At 46.0% G+C, this 21,755-nt stretch overlaps 1 protein-coding gene across 1 annotated transcript in view; it reads right to left on the bottom strand.

The window, feature by feature from the left end:
* Positions 1–21,755, bottom strand: part of cap2 (cyclase associated actin cytoskeleton regulatory protein 2) — a 306,535-nt gene that overhangs the window by 23,159 nt on the left and 261,621 nt on the right. The gene's annotated exons all lie outside the window — the stretch shown is intronic.

Genomic DNA, 21,755 nt, shown 5'->3' on the forward strand with positions numbered 1-21,755 from the left:
TCAGCACCCCTCTCCAATATACTGGTTACACTCAGCACCCCTCCCCAATATACTGGTTACACTCAGCACCCCTCTCCAATATACTGGTTACACTCAGCACCCCTCCCCAATATACTGGTTACACTTAGCACCCCTCTCCAATATACTGGTTACACTCAGCACCCCTCCCCAATATACTGGTTACACTCAGCACCCCTCTCCAATATACTGGTTACACTCAGCACCCCTCTCCAATATACTGGTTACACTCAGCACCCCTCCCCAATATACTGGTTACACTCAGCACCCCTCTCCAATATACTGGTTACACTCAGCACCCCTCCCCAATATACTGGTTACACTCAGCACCCCTCTCCATTATACTGGTTACACTCAGCACCCCTCCCCAATATACTGGTTACACTCAGCACCCCTCCCCAATATACTGGTTACACTCAGCACCCCTCCCCAATATACTGGTTACACTCAGCACCCCTCTCCAATATACTGGTTACACTCAGCACCCCTCTCCAATATACTGGTTACACTCAGCACCCCTCCCCAATATACTGGTTACACTCAGCACCCCTCCCCAATATACTGGTTACACTCAGCACCCCTCTCCATTATACTGGTTACACTCAGCACCCCTCTCCATTATACTGGTTACACTCAGCACCCCTCCCCAATATACTGGTTACACTCAGCACCCCTCTCCAATATACTGGTTACACTCAGCACCCCTCTCCAATATACTGGTTACACTCAGCACCCCTCCCCAATATACTGGTTACACTCAGCACCCCTCTCCAATATACTGGTTACACTCAGCACCCCTCTCCATTATACTGGTTACACTCAGCACCCCTCCCCAATATACTGGTTACACTCAGCACCCCTCTCCAATATACTGGTTACACTCAGCACCCCTCCCCAATATACTGTTTACACTCAGCACCCCTCTCCATTATACTGGTTACACTCAGCACCCCTCCCCAATATACTGGTTACACTCAGCACCCCTCCCCAATATACTGTTTACACTCAGCACCCCTCCCCAATATACTGGTTACACTCAGCACCCCTCCCCAATATACTGGTTACACTCAGCACCCCTCTCCAATATACTGTTTACACTCAGCACCCCTCTCCAATATACTGGTTACACTCAGCACCCCTCCCCAATATACTGGTTACAGTCAGCACCCCTCTCCAATATACTGGTTACACTCAGCACCCCTCTCCAATATACTGGTTACACTCAGCACCCCTCCCCAATATACTGGTTACACTCAGCACCCCTCTCCAATATACTGGTTACACTCAGCACCCCTCCCCAATATACTGGTTACACTCAGCACCCCTCTCCAATATACTGGTTACACTCAGCACCCCTCCCCAATATACTGGTTACACTCAGCACCCCTCCCCAATATACTGGTTACACTCAGCACCCCTCTCCAATATACTGGTTACACTCAGCACCCCTCTCCATTATACTGGTTACACTCAGCACCCCTCCCCAATATACTGGTTACACTCAGCACCCCTCTCCAATATACTGGTTACACTCAGCACCCCTCCCCAATATACTGGTTACACTCAGCACCCCTCTCCAATATACTGGTTACACTCAGCACCCCTCCCCAATATACTGGTTACACTCAGCACCCCTCCCCAATATACTGGTTACACTCAGCACCCCTCTCCAATATACTGGTTGCACTCAGCACCCCTCCCCAATATACTGGGTCCCCTCAGCACCCCTCTCCAATATACTGGTTACACTCAGCTACCCTCTCCAATATACTGGTTACACTCAGCACCCCTCCCCAATATACTGGTTACACTCAGCACCCCTCCCCAATATACTGGTTACACTCAGCACCCCTCCCCAATATACTGGTTACACTCAGCACCCCTCCCCAATATACTGGTTACACTCAGCACCCCTCCCCAATATACTGGGTCCCCTCAGCACCCCTCTCCAATATACTGGTTACACTCAGCACCCCTCTCCAATATACTGGTTACACTCAGCACCCCTCCCCAATATACTGGTTACACTCAGCACCCCTCCCCAATATACTGGTTACACTCAGCACCCCTCCCCAATATACTGGTTACACTCAGCACCCCTCTCCAATATACTGGTTACACTCAGCACCCCTCCCCAATATACTGGTTACACTCAGCACCCCTCCCCAATATACTGGTTACACTCAGCACCCCTCTCCAATATACTGGGTCCCCTCAGCACCCCTCTCCAATATACTGGTTACACTCAGCACCCCTCCCCAATATACTGGTTACACTCAGCACCCCTCCCCAATATACTGGTTACACTCAGCACCCCTCCCCAATATACTGGTTACACTCAGCACCCCTCTCCAATATACTGGTTACACTCAGCACCCCTCCCCAATATACTGGTTACACTCAGCACCCCTCCCCAATATACTGGTTACACTCAGCACCCCTCTCCAATATACTGGTTACACTCAGCACCCCTCCCCAATATACTGGTTACACTCAGCACCCCTCCCCAATATACTGGTTACACTCAGCACCCCTCCCCAATATACTGGTTACACTCAGCACCCCTCTCCAATATACTGGTTACACTCAGCACCCCTCCCCAATATACTGTTTACACTCAGCACCCCTCCCCAATATACTGGTTACACTCAGCACCCCTCTCCAATATACTGGTTACACTCAGCACCCCTCCCCAATATACTGGTTACACTCAGCACCCCTCTCCAATATACTGGGTCCCCTCAGCACCCCTCTCCAATATACTGGGTCCCCTCAGCACCCCTCTCCAATATACTGGTTACACTCAGCACCCCTCCCCAATATACTGGTTACACTCAGCACCCCTCTCCAATATACTGGTTACACTCAGCACCCCTCTCCAATATACTGGTTACACTCAGCACCCCTCCCCAATATACTGGTTACACTCAGCACCCCTCTCCAATATACTGGTTACACTCAGCACCCCTCCCCAATATACTGGTTACACTCAGCACCCCTCCCCAATATACTGGGTCCCCTCAGCACCCCTCTCCATTATACTGGGTCCCCTCAGCACCCCTCTCCATTATACTGGTTACACTCAGCACCCCTCCCCAATATACTGGTTACACTCAGCACCCCTCTCCAATATACTGGTTACACTCAGCACCCCTCCCCAATATACTGGTTACACTCAGCACCCCTCTCCATTATACTGGGTCCCCTCAGCACCCCTCTCCAATATACTGGTTACACTCAGCACCCCTCCCCAATATACTGGTTACACTCAGCACCCCTCCCCAATATACTGGTTACACTCAGCACCCCTCCCCAATATACTGGTTACACTCAGCACCCCTCCCCATTATACTGGTTACACTCAGCACCCCTCTCCAATATACTGGTTACACTCAGCACCCCTCTCCATTATACTGGTTACACTCAGCACCCCTCCCCAATATACTGGTTACACTCAGCACCCCTCTCCAATATACTGGTTACACTCAGCACCCCTCCCCAATATACTGGTTACACTCAGCACCCCTCCCCAATATACTGGTTACACTCAGCACCCCTCCCCAATATACTGGTTACACTCAGCACCCCTCTCCATTATACTGGTTACACTCAGCACCCCTCTCCAATATACTGGTTACACTCAGCACCCCTCCCCAATATACTGGTTACACTCAGCACCCCTCCCCAATATACTGGTTACACTCAGCACCCCTCCCCAATATACTGGTTGCACTCAGCACCCCTCTCCAATATACTGGTTACACTCAGCACCCCTCCCCAATATACTGGTTACACTCAGCACCCCTCCCCAATATACTGGTTACACTCAGCACCCCTCTCCATTATACTGGTTACACTCAGCACCCCTCTCCAATATACTGGTTACACTCAGCACCCCTCCCCAATATACTGGTTACACTCAGCACCCCTCCCCAATATACTGGTTACACTCAGCACCCCTCCCCAATATACTGGTTACACTCAGCACCCCTCTCCAATATACTGGTTACACTCAGCACCCCTCCCCAATATACTGGTTACACTCAGCACCCCTCTCCAATATACTGGTTACACTCAGCACCCCTCTCCAATATACTGGTTACACTCAGCACCCCTCCCCAATATACTGTTTACACTCAGCACCCCTCTCCAATATACTGGTTACACTCAGCACCCCTCCCCAATATACTGGTTACACTCAGCACCCCTCTCCAATATACTGGTTACACTCAGCACCCCTCTCCAATATACTGGTTACACTCAGCACCCCTCCCCAATATACTGGTTACACTCAGCACCCCTCCCCAATATACTGGTTACACTCAGCACCCCTCTCCAATATACTGGTTACACTCAGCACCCCTCCCCAATATACTGGTTACACTCAGCACCCCTCTCCAATATACTGGTTACACTCAGCACCCCTCTCCAATATACTGGTTACACTCAGCACCCCTCCCCAATATACTGGTTACACTCAGCACCCCTCCCCAATATACTGGTTACACTCAGCACCCCTCTCCATTATACTGGTTACACTCAGCACCCCTCTCCAATATACTGGTTACACTCAGCACCCCTCCCCAATATACTGGTTACACTCAGCACCCCTCTCCATTATACTGGTTACACTCAGCACCCCTCTCCAATATACTGGTTACACTCAGCACCCCTCCCCAATATACTGGTTACACTCAGCACCCCTCTCCAATATACTGGTTACACTCAGCACCCCTCTCCATTATACTGGTTACACTCAGCACCCCTCTCCAATATACTGGGTCCCCTCAGCACCCCTCTCCAATATACTGGTTACACTCAGCACCCCTCTCCAATATACTGGTTACACTCAGCACCCCTCCCCAATATACTGGTTACACTCAGCACCCCTCCCCAATATACTGGTTACACTCAGCACCCCTCTCCAATATACTGGTTACACTCAGCACCCCTCTCCAATATACTGGTTACACTCAGCACCCCTCTCCAATATACTGGGTCCCCTCAGCACCCCTCTCCAATATACTGGTTACACTCAGCACCCCTCTCCAATATACTGGGTCCCCTCAGCACCCCTCTCCAATATACTGGGTCCCCTCAGCAGTCTGAATTGGATCATCCTTGAGATAGGTTTGGTGAATACTGCACTGATTCAGCAGCTGTAGTCTGGCTGGTTATAATGTTGGAGCTGTTTTATCCTCCAGTGTGCAGTATTAACAGGGTGGAACACTTCACACAAACTCTGTTTACATATTGTTTTTACACTCTGAAGACACAGGGGGCAAAATTAGGCCGGGTAGCGCCCGTTGTATAGGCACTAGGCAGACTACTAAGCCCCAAAAATGGCATCTGAGATGCCTGTGCACACTTCCAGTGTGACATGCACAGGATGCCATATCAGTAAAGGCGTTTGGGTACGCGCACCTAATGAACGAAAGTGGGGAGATTATGCAGTAGATCAGCGTGCAACGTTGCCATATTGGAACTCCAGACTCCAGCCAATGTATTGTCTTGACCTCCCACAGCTGAACAGGTCTTAAACAACATGGAGGGCCCCCCACTAGCACTGTTTAAAGGAATCATGCAGGAGTTACAGGTTAGTTGCTGGATTATTGCTTCTGGCTGCTGATGCATTTGTACCTGTTTTTGGAGGTCTCCTATACTTGAATACTAGAATAAGGGGATATAGCCTAAAAATTAGAGTCAGGACTTTCAGTGAAGTTAGGAAAGAAAGACCTCTACACCAAAGGGTGGTAGAAATTTGGAACGCTCTTCCGTAAACGGCAGTTGATGTTAGTTCAATTGTTAACTTTAAATCTGAGATTGATATTTTGTTAACCGAAGGTATTAAGGGATATGAGGCTAGGGTGGGTATATGGAGTTAGGTCACAGATCAGCCATGATTGAATGGCAGAACAGGCTCGAGGGGCTAAACGGCCTACTCCTGTTCCTATGATATAGTTTCAGTACTCTACAAGGAGTGGGCTGGCTGGCTGACAGGCAACAGCAAGGGCACAGGCAGAGTGGGACAGGAATGCCGTCATCCTGAGAGAGGACAGCATGTTCATGTTCCATGCAGCCACTGCCACTTGCTACCTCTTGTTATGTGCCACCTTCTCCTGCCCGCGTGTGTGACCTTTGAGTTGTGGGTGTGCAGCTTGCAACAATGTGAGGGTGAGGTGAAGCATCTGATTGTAAGAGTTGAGTACTGATTGAAAGAGTTTGTTTGTAGGTGGGAGATGGGGGGTGTAGTGCATGGAGCAGTGGATGAGACTAATGGTGCAGTTGGTAGGATATGCCACTGACAGTTGACCACTCGTGTCAAAGCACTGCACTTCTTCCTGCACTGCATCCATGTTCTTGGCGCTATGCTCCTCGCATTGACCTTGTCCCCTACTGCCTCGGAAGCATATGTCTGGAGGGCCTCTTGCTCCCCTGCAGATATAGGACGCCCCTCCTTCTGTCCACCTCTTGCACCAAACCCTCTAGTGCATCATCAGAGAACCTTGGTGCACGCACTCTCACAGGCCTGGGACCAACTCAGATCAGGAGATTGGTGGGGTCTGGCGTGCGGATTGGAGGATGTGGGATGTAGTTGTGAGCAACCTTTATTCAATTTTTAAAAATAAATCAACAGTTTTTAAACATAAGGACGGGACCTGCATCTTTGTTATACGTGTGCGATGTCTGATCTCTGTTCAGACCCGTATCTTATTTTTCAAAAATGAGTCCCACAAACTGAGAGCAGCTAGCTTGTTGCTCATTAAAAATTCCAGAGTTCCAATCATCACCGTGCTTCACTATATTGCAGCACAGATTCACTTCGCAATTGACTTTCACCACTTCCTGCAGCCACAATGCTCCTCCCCTTTAAGAGGTGCAGGCTGCCTTTAAGAGGTGCCAGCCACTCCTGATATCAGGGCCCTCTGCTGGTGCGCTCAGCCACTCAACAGCGCAGGTAGCATTGGCTGCACGCAGCAATCACTAAGTAGCACGAATGTTGTGTGCTGCCTGCATCTCAACAACAGGTTAATCGTGCACCGTGACCCCAGAGCCCATTTTGGGGGTTAACCAATTTAACCCCCATAGTTGGGGGAAGGGGGCTGCTCAGTAATTCTCATTAGGAATCAGTCCACAGGCTGATGTCTGCCATGTTTATTGACAGATCATCGCACTAGTTATCCTTACAGATCAATTCCACAGTCCTACTCAGGACTCAGCAGTAAAGTAGGGTCATCTCTTTAGACTCGAAGTAAAAGGGGCTATAAAAGGTCACAAAATTCATAGACTTTTACAGCACAGAAACAAGCCATTTGGCCCAACTGGTCTGTGCCTTGTGTTTATGCTCCACAGGAGCCTCCTCCCACCTTACTTCATCTCACCCCATCAACAAAACTGCAGTGTACGATATGCCAGGTGGAGCTATGACTTAGCTCAACTACTACACTCCTCCGGTTTGAAAACGTCCTCAGTTATATTTTTAGTTCATCACAAGAGGTTCTGCGCCTCTTGTTTATATCACAAGAAGCTACGATCACCAAACAAGAATGGGTTAATGATTGTACTGTAACCGCTCCCTTTGGATTGTATAATTACACAACTTCTATCTGTAGTACAATATTCTGTGGCAACAATTACTTTCTTTTTTATTTGGTCTCAGGCTGTGGGCGATGCTGGATAAGCTGCATTTACTGAATTAAACTACACAGAACTACTAACAAATGAAAGCATTTCTACTTTCATTTGCCACCTGTTAACCCTTTGAGGATTGCAGCAGCTTTTCCACATTTAAAAAAAATTACAATTGTCAGCTTATTAAAGCTAACAATGACTCAGTGAGCAGTTCATCCCTTCCTCGACTTTTCCATCTCCATTTCTGGGATAGGCTGTCAATCAACATCTATTATAAGCCCATCGACTCCCACAACTACCTTGATTACACTTCCTCCCACCCCGCTTCCTGTAAGGGCTCTATTCCATTCTCCCAGTTTCTCCGTCGCATCTGTTCTAACAATGCCACCTTCCACACCAGTGCTTCCGATATGTCTTCCTTTTTCCTCAACCGAGGATTCCCCTCCACTGTAGTTGACAGGGCCCTCGACTGTGACTGTCCTATTTCCCGCACTTCTGCCCTCACCCCTTCCCTTCCCTCCCAGGACCATGATAGGGTCTCCCTTGTCCTCACCTTCCACCAGCCTCCACATTCAACGGATCATCCTCCACCATTTCCGTCACCTCCAGCGCGATGCCACCACCAAACACATTTTTCCTTCCCCTCCCCTTTCAGCATTCTGAAGGGACCGTTCCCTCCGCAACACCCTGGTCCACTCCTCCATCACCCCCAACACCCGCTCCCCTTCCCACGGCATCTTCCCGTGAGAGCAGGAGATGCAACACCTGCCCTTTCACCTCCTCCCTTCCCACCGTCCAGGGCCCCAAACACTCCTTCCAGGTGAAACAGCGATTTACTTGTACTTCTTTCAATTTAGTATATAGTATTTGCTGCTCACGATGCGGTCTCCTCTACATTGGGGAGACCAAATGCAGAATGGGTGATCACTTTGCTGAACATCTCCGCTCAGTCCGCAACCATGACCCTGACCTGCCGGTCACTTGCCATTTTAATTCCCCGTCCCACTCCTACTCTGACCTCTCAGTCCTCGGCCTCTCATACTATTCCAATGAAACTCAAAGGAAGCTCGAGGATCAGCACCTCATCTTTCGATTAGGCACTTTACAACCTTCTGGACTGAACATTGATTTCAATAACTTCAGATCATAACCACTGCTCCCATTTTTTCAGACTGTGGATGCTGGTAATGGTTCTGCTGTTGCCATTTATAGCTCCTCTAGACCCATCTTTTGTTTCTTTACTTGTCCCATTACCACCCTCCTTGCCTTGCACCATCATCGCTTTTGTCATTTAATCACTCCTGCCCTCCACCCTATCACAGATCTTCCCTTTTGTTCTTTCCTTCCCTCCCCCCTTTCCCTGGTTCTGTATTTGCTTAAAAACTTTAAATCTTTAACATCTTCCAGTTAAGACGAAAGGTCATCGACCTGAAACGTTAACTCTGTTTCTTTCTCCACAGATGCTGCCTGACTTGCTGAGCTTCTCCAGCATTTTTTGTTGCTACATCTATTAGTTTGGTGAGCTACACCAAACCAGACAGATGCCTAGTTCCAGCCCTGGTCTGCGCTGATTAAGTCGATCTCATTCAGGGCAAGTGTGCTAAAATTGGCTTCAGCCCTCACCCTGAGCTGAGGGAGGGGAGTGGCTCCCTGATCAACATTCCAACCTAGAGCCCCTATTACAGTGGACACTGGTGGACATCAGGTGAATCTGAGCTCAGTTGTATCGCTCCCCACAACACTGTCCAGGCTCAGCTATAAAGGATAGCTACTTGAGGGGGGGGGGGGGGGGGGTGGGTGAGGGCGATAGCGGGGAGAGCCTGTGGAAATGTACCCCAGCAGAAGCCACCATCTTCTGGAAAATTATAAACAAGATAGGTGAAATAATATTTGATTAAGAAAAAAAGAATTTTCATTTCTATAGCGCCTTTCGTCACCTGAGAAGGTCCCAAAGTGCCTTACAGCCAATTAAGCACTTTGAAGTGTGGTCACTGTTGTAATGTAGGAAACACAACCAATTTGTCCACAGCAAGCTCCCACAAACAGCAATGTGATAATGACCAAATAACCTGTTCTAGTGATGTTAGTTGAAGGATAAATATTGGCAAGGACACTGGGGAAAACTCCCCTGCTCTTCTTCGAAATAGTGCCATGCGATCTTTTACGTCCACTTGAGAGGGCAGATGGGGCCTCGGTTTAACGTCTCATCCGAAAGTTGGCACCTGCGACAGTGCAGCACTCCCCTCGGTACTGCACTGGAACGTCAGCCTGGGTTATGTGCTCAAGTCTCTGGAGTGAACCCACGACTTTCTGACACAGAGGTGAGAGTGCTATTGACTGAGCCAGTCTGACACCCTTTTACAACCACAATTTAAACCCTCAATATTGAAATTGTACACGATCAATTTCTGCAGATACAAAAATAATTTACAAAATGTGATTAGTTTTGAAAGAATTTAGAGATTCAAGAATTGTAGGATTAAGCACTAGCGGATACTTCCTGAATAGAGTGCCAGTCAATGAGAGCTACAATCTGTATCAGGAAATGCCTGGTGGGGATCTCAGGCTTAATATCATGATCTGTATAACTCACAGCCAGCAATGGATGCTAGTTTATTAAAAACTGCCTCGCCTTTGGGAAATGATCCAGGTGGGCTTTTGGACATGAAGTTCTTACAGCGATTCCTTGATCCTGGTGGAGAAAATGGTCCTTCAGGACAAGCAGGGACTCAGCTCTTTACACAACAGTCTCACTGAGCAGGTGTACAGCGACGTTAGGACACAGGCCTTTTGTTGAGACATTTCTTCACTGAAAACAAAATGAAGTGAGTACCCACTCACTGTCCCATTATGAAGCCACCTGTTCCAATCGCACACAGCAGCCAGTGACATACAACCCATACAAGTCAACAGCTGAACAGCAACCGACTACTTTTTTGGGGCTGTATATGGTCTTTGGAGAAGGAACAAAGAATTGCTCAGTAAATAATTCCTACTAAGAACATAAACTTTTCAACAGCGTCTGTTGTGTATTGTCAGGTCCCCAGGTGCCCTAAACCACTACATTAGCTCTAAACAATTAACAATATCCAGCTAGTCACATGAATCTCCTTGAAGTAGGCGTCTGCTTGGCTGTTTTTATTCTATTGTACTGTTTCATTTTATTCAAATATACTTGCACAGGATGGATTGTTCACTAAAGTACATCACAATCAGGAAATGCGATAGTACGCAAATAACTACGGCCGAAAAATAAAAAGGAAAAAGACAGAATGGAAGGAAAATAAAGACAGAAAGAAAAAGAGCAAAGGAAGACTTGAATTTATATATCGCCACTGCTCACGTTTTCTAAAGGACTTCCTAACCACACGTTCTCTGCGCTTCTCAATATTCTGCCATTTCAATCTCACATTTTGTAAGTGCTGCATGATGGCATTTTATTATAAATAGGAAGGGATAGTTTTACCTATTTGAAAAGTTTCAAAATGATTTTGAATAGCTAGGGGAACAGACAGGCGTTTCTGTGGCCGCAGATGTGATTCCAGGATGGTATGTTGCTTCCCTGGTGCCAAGGTCAAGAATGTCACTGAGCGGCTGCAGAACATTCTGGAGGGGCAGGGTGAACAGCCAGAGATCGTGGTCCATATCGGTACCAACGACACAGGTAGAAAGAGGGAAGAGGTCCTACAGGAAGAGTTTAGAGAGTTAGGAAAGAGATTAATAAGCAGGACCTCAAAGGTAGTAATCTCCGGATTACTCCTGCTGCCACACGCTAGTGAGTACAGAAATAGGATAGGGCAGATGAATGCCTGGCTGGAGAGATGGTGCAGGAGGAGGGGCTTTAGAACCAGTTCTGGAGGAAGTAGGACCTGTACAAGCCAGACAGCTTGCACCTCAACAAAGCTGGGACCAATGTCCTTGCAGGGAGGTTCGCTAGTTCTTTTGAGGTGGGGGGGGGTGGGTTTAAAACTAATTTGGCAGGGGGTTGGGCACCAGGATGTAGCATTGGAAAGGAGGAACAAGGTGCACAAAGGAATGGGAGAAGCAGATAGCACTAGTGTAAGAAATAGTACAGTATTAGATGGGGTCCGACTAAGAGAGAATACAAGAAGGTCGAAGATAGTGCATGTGTGTAAATGCACAAAGCGTAGTAAACAAGGTTGGTGAGCTGCAGGCTCAATTAGTCACATGGGAATATGATACTGTGGCGATAACAGAGACCTGGCTCAAAAAAAGGGGCAGAATTGGGTACTAAATATTCCTGGGTTCAAGGTGTTGAAGAAAGATAGGGATGGAAAGAAAGGGGGGGGGGGGCGGCAGTATTGATTCAGGAGAATATTGCAGTACTGGAGAGGATGACCTGGAGGGGTCAAGGGCAGAATCTATTTGGTTAGAGTTAAGAAATAAAAGAGGTGCCATTACACTACTGGGTATATTCTATAGGCCACCAACTAGTGAGAAGGATATAGAGGAGCAAATTTGCAGGGAAATTACAGAGAGGTGCAAGAACCATAGAACAGTGATAATAGGGGACTTCAATTACCCTAATATAGGCTGAGATAGTAATAATGTAAGGGGCAAAGAGGGGGAGGAATTTTTGAAGTGTGTTGAGGAGAACTTTCTTGACCAGCACGTTTCCAGCCCAACGAGGAAGGAGGCATTACAGGATCTGGTTCTGGGAAATGAGGTGGGCCAAGTGGAGCAAGTGTTGTGGGAGAACATTTAGGGAACAACGATCATAGTATCATAAGGTTTAGAATAGCTATGGAAAAGGACATGGACCACTCTAAAGTAAAAATACTCAATTGGAGGAGGGCCAATTTCAGTAGGATGAGAACAGATCTGGCCCGGGTAAATTGGAATCAAAGACTGGCAGGCCTTTAAAGAGGAGATGGTTCGGGTACAGTCCAGGTACATTCCCACGAGGGGAAAAGGTAGGGCAACTAAAACCAGACCTCCCTGGATGACGAAAGAGGTAGAGTAAGATGAAGCAGAAAAAAGGGGGCATATGACAAATGTCAGGTTGATAACACAAGTGAGAACCAGGCTGAATATAGAAAGTTCAGAGGGGAAGTGAAAAAGGAAATAAGAGGGGCAAAGAGAGAGTATGAGAATAGACTGGTGACTAACATCAAAGGGAATCCAAAAGTCTTCTACAGGCATGTAAACAGTAAACGGGTAGTAAGAGGAGGGGTGAGACCGATCAGCGACCAAAAAGGAGATCCACGCATGGAGGCAGAGGGGATGGCTGAGGTACTAAATGAGTACTTTGCATCTGTCTTTACCAAGGAAGAAGATGCTGCCAAAGGCACAGTAAGTGAAGAAGTGGTTGAGATACTGGATGGGCTAAAAACTGATAAAGAGGAAGTACTAGAAAGGCTAGCTGTACTTAAAGTAGATAAGTTACCCAGTCCGGAAGGGGTGCATTTTAGGTTGCTGAGGGAAGTAAGGGTGAAACTGTGGGAGGTACTGGCCATAATCTTCCAATCATCCTTAGATACGGGGTGATGCCAGAGGACTGGAGAATTGCAAATGTTACACCCTTGTTCAAAAAAGGGTGCAAGAATAAATCCAGCAACTACAGGCCGGTCAGTTTAATCTCAGTGGCGGGGAAACTTTTAGAAATGATAATTCGGGACAAAATTAACAGTCACTTGGACAAGTGTGGATTAATTAAGGAAAGCCAGCACGGATTTGTTAAAAGCAAATCATGTTTAACTAACTTGATTGAGTTTTTTGATGAGGTAAAAAAAGAGGGTTGATGAGGGCAATGTGGTTGATGCGGTGCATGTGGACTTCCAAAAAATGTTTGTGATAAAGTGCCACATAATAGGCTTGTTATCAAAGTTGAAGCCCATGGAATAAAGGGGGCAGTGGCAGCATGGATACGAAATTGGCTAAGTAATAGGAAACAGAGAGTAGTGGTGAATGGCTGTTTTTCGGACTGGAGGGAGGTATACAGTGGTGTTCCCTAGGAGTTGCTACTAGGACCATTGCTTTTTTTGATATATATTAATGACATGGACTTGGGTGTTCAGGGCACAATTTCCAAATTTGCAGATGACACAAAACTTGGAAGGGTAGTAAACAGTGAGGAGGATAGTGAGAGACTTCAAGAGGACATAAGACAGGCCAGGAAAAAGGGCAGACATGTGGCAGATGAAATTCAACGCAGGAAAGTGTGAAGTGGTACATTTCGGTAGGAAGAACGAGAATAGGCAATTTAAACTGAAGGGTACAATTCTAAAAGGAGTGCAGGATCAGAGAGATTTGGGGATATATGTGTACAAATCGTTGAAGGTGGCAGGACAGGTTGAGAATGCAGTTAAGAAAGCATACGGGATGCTGGACTTTATAAATAGAGGCATAGAGTACAAAAGTAAGGAAGTTATGATGAACCTTTATAAAACACTGGTTCAGCCACAACTGGAGTATTGTGTCCAGTTCTGGGCACTGCACTTTAGGAAAGATGTGAAGGCCTTAGAGAGGGTGAGGAATAAATTTACTAGAATAATTCCAGGGATGAAGGACTTCAGTTATGTGCATAGACTGGACAAGCTGGGGTTGTTCTTCTTAGAGCAGAGAAGGTTGAGAGGAGATTTGATAGAGGTGTTCAAAATCATGAAAGGTCTAGACAGAGTAGAGAGAAACTGTTCCCATTGGTGGAAGGGTCAAGAACCAGAGGACATAGATTTAAGGTAATTGGCAAAAGAACCAACGGTGACATGGGGAAAAACATTTTACACAACGAGTGGTTAGGATCTGGAATGCACTGCCTGAGGAGGTGGTGGAGGCAGATTCAATGATGGCTTTCAAAAGGGAATTGGATAAGTACTTGAAGAGAAAAAATTTGCAGGGCTACGGTGAAAGGGCGGGGGAGTGGAACTAGCACTTACAAAGAGCCAGCAGGGACTTGACGGGTCGAATAGCCTTCTTCCATGCTGTAACCATTCTATGATTCTATATTGAAATGAACAGATAATTTGCTGTATCTTCCAGTGCTAGATCTCAAAGAAGGGAGATGATCAGTTCGAAATGAAATAGCTGGCTCAGCAATCTTAAACAAAAGGCAAAGGTAAATTTATGTAGCACCTTTCCTGTCCTCAGGATGCCCCAAAGCTCTCCTCCAGCAATGAAATGCTATTGAAGCAAAGTCACCGTTGTTCTGTTGACAAACACAGCACCCAAGTTTGCTCACAGCAAGGTGCCACAAATAGCAAGAAGATGAAAGACAGTTAATCTGTTTTCATCATAGTAGGTACAACACAGGAGGAAGCCATTCGGCCCATCGTGCCTGTGCCAGCTCTTTGATAGAGCTATCCAATTAGTTCCTCTCCCCTGCTCTTTCCCCATAGCCCTGTAAATTTTTTCTCTTCAAGTATTTGTCCAATTCCCTTTTGAAAGTTACTATTGAATCTGTTTCCACCACCCTTTCAGGCAGTGCTTTCCAGATCATTACAACTCGCTGCGTAAAAAATGTTTTCTCATGTCACCTCTGGTTCGTTTGCCAATCATCCTAAATCTGTGTCCTCTGGTTACCGACCCTTCTGCCACTGGAAACAGTTTCTCCTTATTTACTCTATCAAAACCCTTCATGATCTTGAACACCTCTAATCAAATCTCCCTTTAACCTTCTCTGCTCTAAGGAGAATAAACCCAGCTTCTCCAGACTCTCCACATAACTGAAGTCCCTCATCCCTGGCACCATTCTAGTAAATCTCTTCCACACCCTCTCTAAGGCCCTGACATCCTTCCTAAAGTGTAGTGCCCAGAATTGAACACAACACTCCAGTTGTGGCCCAACCAGTGTTTTATAAAGGTTTAGCATAACTTCCTTGCTTTTGTACTCTATGCCTCTATTTATAAAGCCCAGGATCCTGTACGCCTTTTTAACAGCCTTCTCAACTTGTCCAGCCACCTTCAAAGACTGGTGTACGTACACCCACAGGTAACTTTGTTCCTGCACCCCCTTTAAAATTGTACCATTTAGTTTATATTGCCTCTCCATTCTTCCTACCAAAATTCATCACTTCACACTTCTCTGCGCTAAATTTCATCTGCTATGTGTCTGCCCATTTCACCAGTCTATGTCCTCCTGAAGTCTGTTACTATCCCCTACATTATTTACTACATTTCCGAGTTTCGTGTCATCTGCAAACTTTGAAATTATATCCTTCATGCCCAAGTCCAGGTCATTAATATATATCAAAAAGAGCAGTGGTCCTAATACTGACCCCTGGGGAACATCACTGTATACTTCCCTCCAGTCTGAAAAACAACCGTTCACCACGACTCTCTGCTTTCTGTCCCTTAGCCAATTTTGTATCCACTGCCCCTTTAATCCCGTGGACTTCAATTTTGCTAACAAGTCTATTATGTGGTACTTTATCAAATGCCTTTTGAAAGTCCATATACACATCAACCGCACTACCCTCTGTTACTTCATCAAAGAACTAAATCAAGTTAGTCAAACATGATTTGCCTTTAACAAATCCGTGCTGACTTTCATTTATTAGCCCATACTTTTCCAAGTGCCAATTACTTTTGTCCCAGATTATTGTCTCTAAAAGCTTCCCCACCACCGACGTTAGGCTGATTGGCCTGTAATTGCCGAGTTTATCTCTCTCCCCTTTTTTGAACAGGGGGACAACATCTGCAATCCTCCGGCACCATCCCCATATCTAAGGAGAACTGGAAGATTGTGGCCAGATCCTTCACAATATCCACCTTTACTTCCCTCATTAACCTCATTCCCATCTGGATCGGGTGACTATTCTACTTTGAGTACCAATCTTTTAAGTACCTCCTCTTTATCTATTTTTATCCTAACCAATATCGCTACTACCTCCTCCTTTATTGCCACAATGGCAGCATCCTCTTCTGAAGTGAAGACAGATGCGAACTACTCATTTAGTGCCTCAGCCATGCCCTCTGCCTCCACAAGAAGATCTTTTTTGTCCCTAAGCGATCCTACTGGTTTTGGTGGTATTGGTTGGGGATGGATGTTGGCCAGGACACCAGGATACCTTCTTTGCGCTTCTTTGAAAAGGTCTCACCACAACAGGCATGTTTAATGTTTCATCCAAAAGACAGCAACTCCCAACTTTACATCACTCCCTCAGTTCCACACGGAGGTGTCATTATAGAATATGTCGCTCAAGTGCTGGAGTGGGGTTTGAACCTACAACCTACTGACTTAGAAATGAGAGTACTACCAGCTGAGCCACGCTAACAAGGAGCGACACTGAATAAACAAATGATATTTTGTATTAAGCTGCGATTTTAAAAGACAATTTTTTTTTTCAAAACAGGGTGGGGGGAGAGTGCCAAAAATAACAGGCTCCTTTGTGGTATCTGCTCATTGCTTTTCTTTTTACCTGCACCTTGGATAGGGTGAAACGAGACATAACTTCTCTAATAAGATCAGAAATTGCTGGAGATAAACTGCAGGTTGATCAGCCGCTGGACAACCTGCTGTGCACTGGATTTTTTTTTCTGTTCTTATTTCAAATTTTGCATTTCTTTTCTTTTTATCCCAGTTGTTTTGGTGATCCCAATCCTAAAGGGAGCTTTTCCAAAGTTTCAATCGTTCTACATTAAGTATCACTGAACAAAACAGTGGGGGGGGGGGGACAAGTTAAATCAATTTGCTTATTTTTCCAGTTCTATTGTTAATGGGATTTTATGAGAATTACATCAACTGTTTGCTCTACTGAGGCAATTCAGGAAATGCCAAATGATAAAACCCCATGCATCACCCTGAGGGCCAGCCTCTCTGACAGCAGTTTGCATTGTCTACAGTGCATACAGAGAGTTACCTTTGGTCCCAGGGATCGAGCAACAAGAACAATTCAGAATGGTTCAGCTCAGGTCAGTTCAACTTAATGTTATCATTTAAGAATTATATACACACACATACACGCACACATACACCCAGGCAATTGTATAGACGCACGCCCACGCACATGAACGCAGCACGCCCACGCACATGAACTCAAGCACACGCACGTATACACACATACACACACATCCATATACACATGTGCGCATGCACACACATCCATACACACGTGCACGTGCACACACATCCATATACACACGTGCACACACACATCCATATACACACGTGCGCGTATACACACATCCGTTTACATGTGCGCGCGCACACACACATCTGTATACACGTGCGTGTGCACACACATCCGTATACACACATATCTGTATACACACATCCGCATGCACACGTACACGCGCACACATCCGTATGCACACGTACACACATCCGTATGCACACGTATGTACACGCACACAACCGTATACACACGCACACCCATCTACGCACGTGTACACACGCACACCCATCTACGCACGTGTACACACGCACACCCATCTACGCACGTGTACACACGCACACCCATCTACGCACGTGTACACACGCACACACATCTACGCACGTGTACACACGCACACACATACACGCACGTGTACTCATGCCTCATATACACGTGTGTACACACACGTCCATGTGCGCGTGTACACACACGTCCATGTGCACGTGTACACACATCCATATACACGTGTACACACATCCATATACACGTGTACACACATCCGTACACACGTGTACACACACATCCGTGTACACACGTGTACACACACACACGTGTACACACACATCCGTGTACACACACATCCGTATACACACGTGTACACACACATCCATATACACACATGTACACACATCCATGTGCACGCACATCCATATGCACACGTGCACACATCCATATGCTCAGGTGTACACGTGCAAGCGTACGAATACATCCCTGTGCACACGCGCAAGCACGCATCCATGTGCACACATTCATGTACACACACGTACGCACATATCCATGTACACACACGCACGCACATCCATGTACACACACGCACACACATCCATGTACACACACGCACACACACATCCATGTACACACACACATCCATGTACACATACGAACACACACACATCCATGTACACACACATCCATGTACACACACATCCATGTACACACACGTACACACATCCATGTACACACACATCCATGTACACACACACATCCATGTAAACACATATACACACACACATCCATGTACACACACATCCATGTACACACACATCCATGTACACACGTACACACACATCCATGTGCACACACGTACACACATCCATGTGCACACGCGTAGACACACACACGTACACACACGCGTATATACATACACACACGTACACACACATCCACACACACATTACATACACACACGTACAGACACCCATATACACACGTACACACACACCCATATACACACGTACACACACACCCATATACACACGTACACACACCCATATACACACGTACACACACCCATATACACACATGTACACACACATCCATATACACACACATCCATATACACACACGTACACACACACATCCATATACACACGTACACACACACATCCATATACACACGTACACACACACATCCATATACACACGTACACACACACATCCATGTACACACACGAACACACACACATCCATGTACACACACGTACACACACATCCATGTACACACACGTACACACACATCCATGTACACACACACACAACCATGTACACACACAACCATGTACACGCACGTACACACACATCCATGTACACACACACACATCCATGTACACACACGTACACACACACATCCATGTACACACACGAACACACACACATCCATGTACACACACGAACACACACACATCCATGTACACACACGAACACACACACATCCATGTACACACACATACACACACATCCATGTACACACACGTACACACACACATCCATGTACACACACATCCATGTACACACACGTACACACACATCCATGTACACACACATCCATGTACACACATCCATGTACACACACATCCATGTACACACACGTACACACATCCATGTACACACACATCCATGTACACACACACATCCATGTAAACACGTATACACACACATCCATGTACACACGTACACACACACATCCATGTACACACGTACACACACACATCCATATACACACGTACACACACACATCCATATACACACGTACACACACGTACACACATCCATATACACACACGTACACACACATCCATGTACACACACGTACACACATCCATGTACACACACGTACACACACATCCATGTACACACACGTACACACACACATCCATGTACACACACAACCATGTACACACACATCCATGTACACACACATCCATGTACACACACAACCATGTACACACACACATCCATGTACACACACGTACACACACATCCATGTACACACACGTACACACACACATCCATGTACACACACAACCATGTACACACACACATCCATGTACACACACGTACACACATCCATGTACACACACATCCATGTAAACACGTATACACACACACATCCATGTACACACATGTACACACACATCCATGTACACACGCATCTATGTACACACGTACACACACATCCATGTGCACACGCATATAGACACACACACGCACACACACACATCCACACACATTACATACACACACGTACACACACCCATACACACACGTACACACACACCCATACACACACACCCATATACACACGTACACACACACCCATATACACACGTACACACACACACACCCATATACACACACGTACACACACATCCATATACACACACATCCATATACACACACGTACACACACACATCCATATACACACACGTACACACACACACCCATATACACACACGTACACACACACACCCATATACACACACGTACACACACACACCCATATACACACACGTACACACACATCCATATACACACACATCCATATACACACACATCCATATACACACACGTACACACACATCCATATACACACACGTACACACACATCCATATACACACGTACACACACACATCCATATACACACGTACACACACACATCCATATACACACGTACACACACACATCCATATACACACACGTACACACACATCCATGTACACACACGTACACACACACATCCATATACACACACGTACACACACATCCATATACACACACACATATCCATATACACACACACATATCCATATACACACACGTACACACACATCCATATACACACATGTACACACACATCCATATACACACACGTACACACACACATCCATATACACACACGTACACACACATCCATATACACACACGTACACACACATCCATATACACACACGTACACACACATCCATATACACACACGTACACACACATCCATACACACACGTACACACACACATCCATACACACACACATCCATACACACACGTACACACACATCCATACACACACGTACACACACACATCCATACACACACACATCCATACACACACACATCCATACACACACGTACACACACACATCCATATACACACACGTACACACACACATCCATATACACACGCACGCGCAAACACATCCATATACACACGCGCACACATCCATATACACACGCGCACACTCCTATATGTATACACACGCACACGCCTATATAAATACACACACACACATCTATATACACACACAATATATCTATATACATACACACACAATATATCTATATACATACACACACATCTATATACAAACGTACACACACACATATCTATGTACACACGTACACAGCTATACCACACACATGCACAGACACATATAATATATAAGCACACATATACACATATAAATACACACACATGTATATACACATACATACACATGTATATATACACACGTACACATATATATATATACACGTATATACACACACGCACATACATATATACACACGCACATACATATATACACACACGCGAACATATATACACACACACGCACATATATACACACACACGCACATATACACACACGCATATACACACACGCACACACATACACACACGCACATGCATACACACACACACATACACACACGCACAT

The sequence above is a fragment of the Heptranchias perlo genome, chromosome 2 (genome assembly GCF_035084215.1).
Source record: "Heptranchias perlo isolate sHepPer1 chromosome 2, sHepPer1.hap1, whole genome shotgun sequence".
Lineage (NCBI taxonomy): Eukaryota > Metazoa > Chordata > Chondrichthyes > Hexanchiformes > Hexanchidae > Heptranchias > Heptranchias perlo.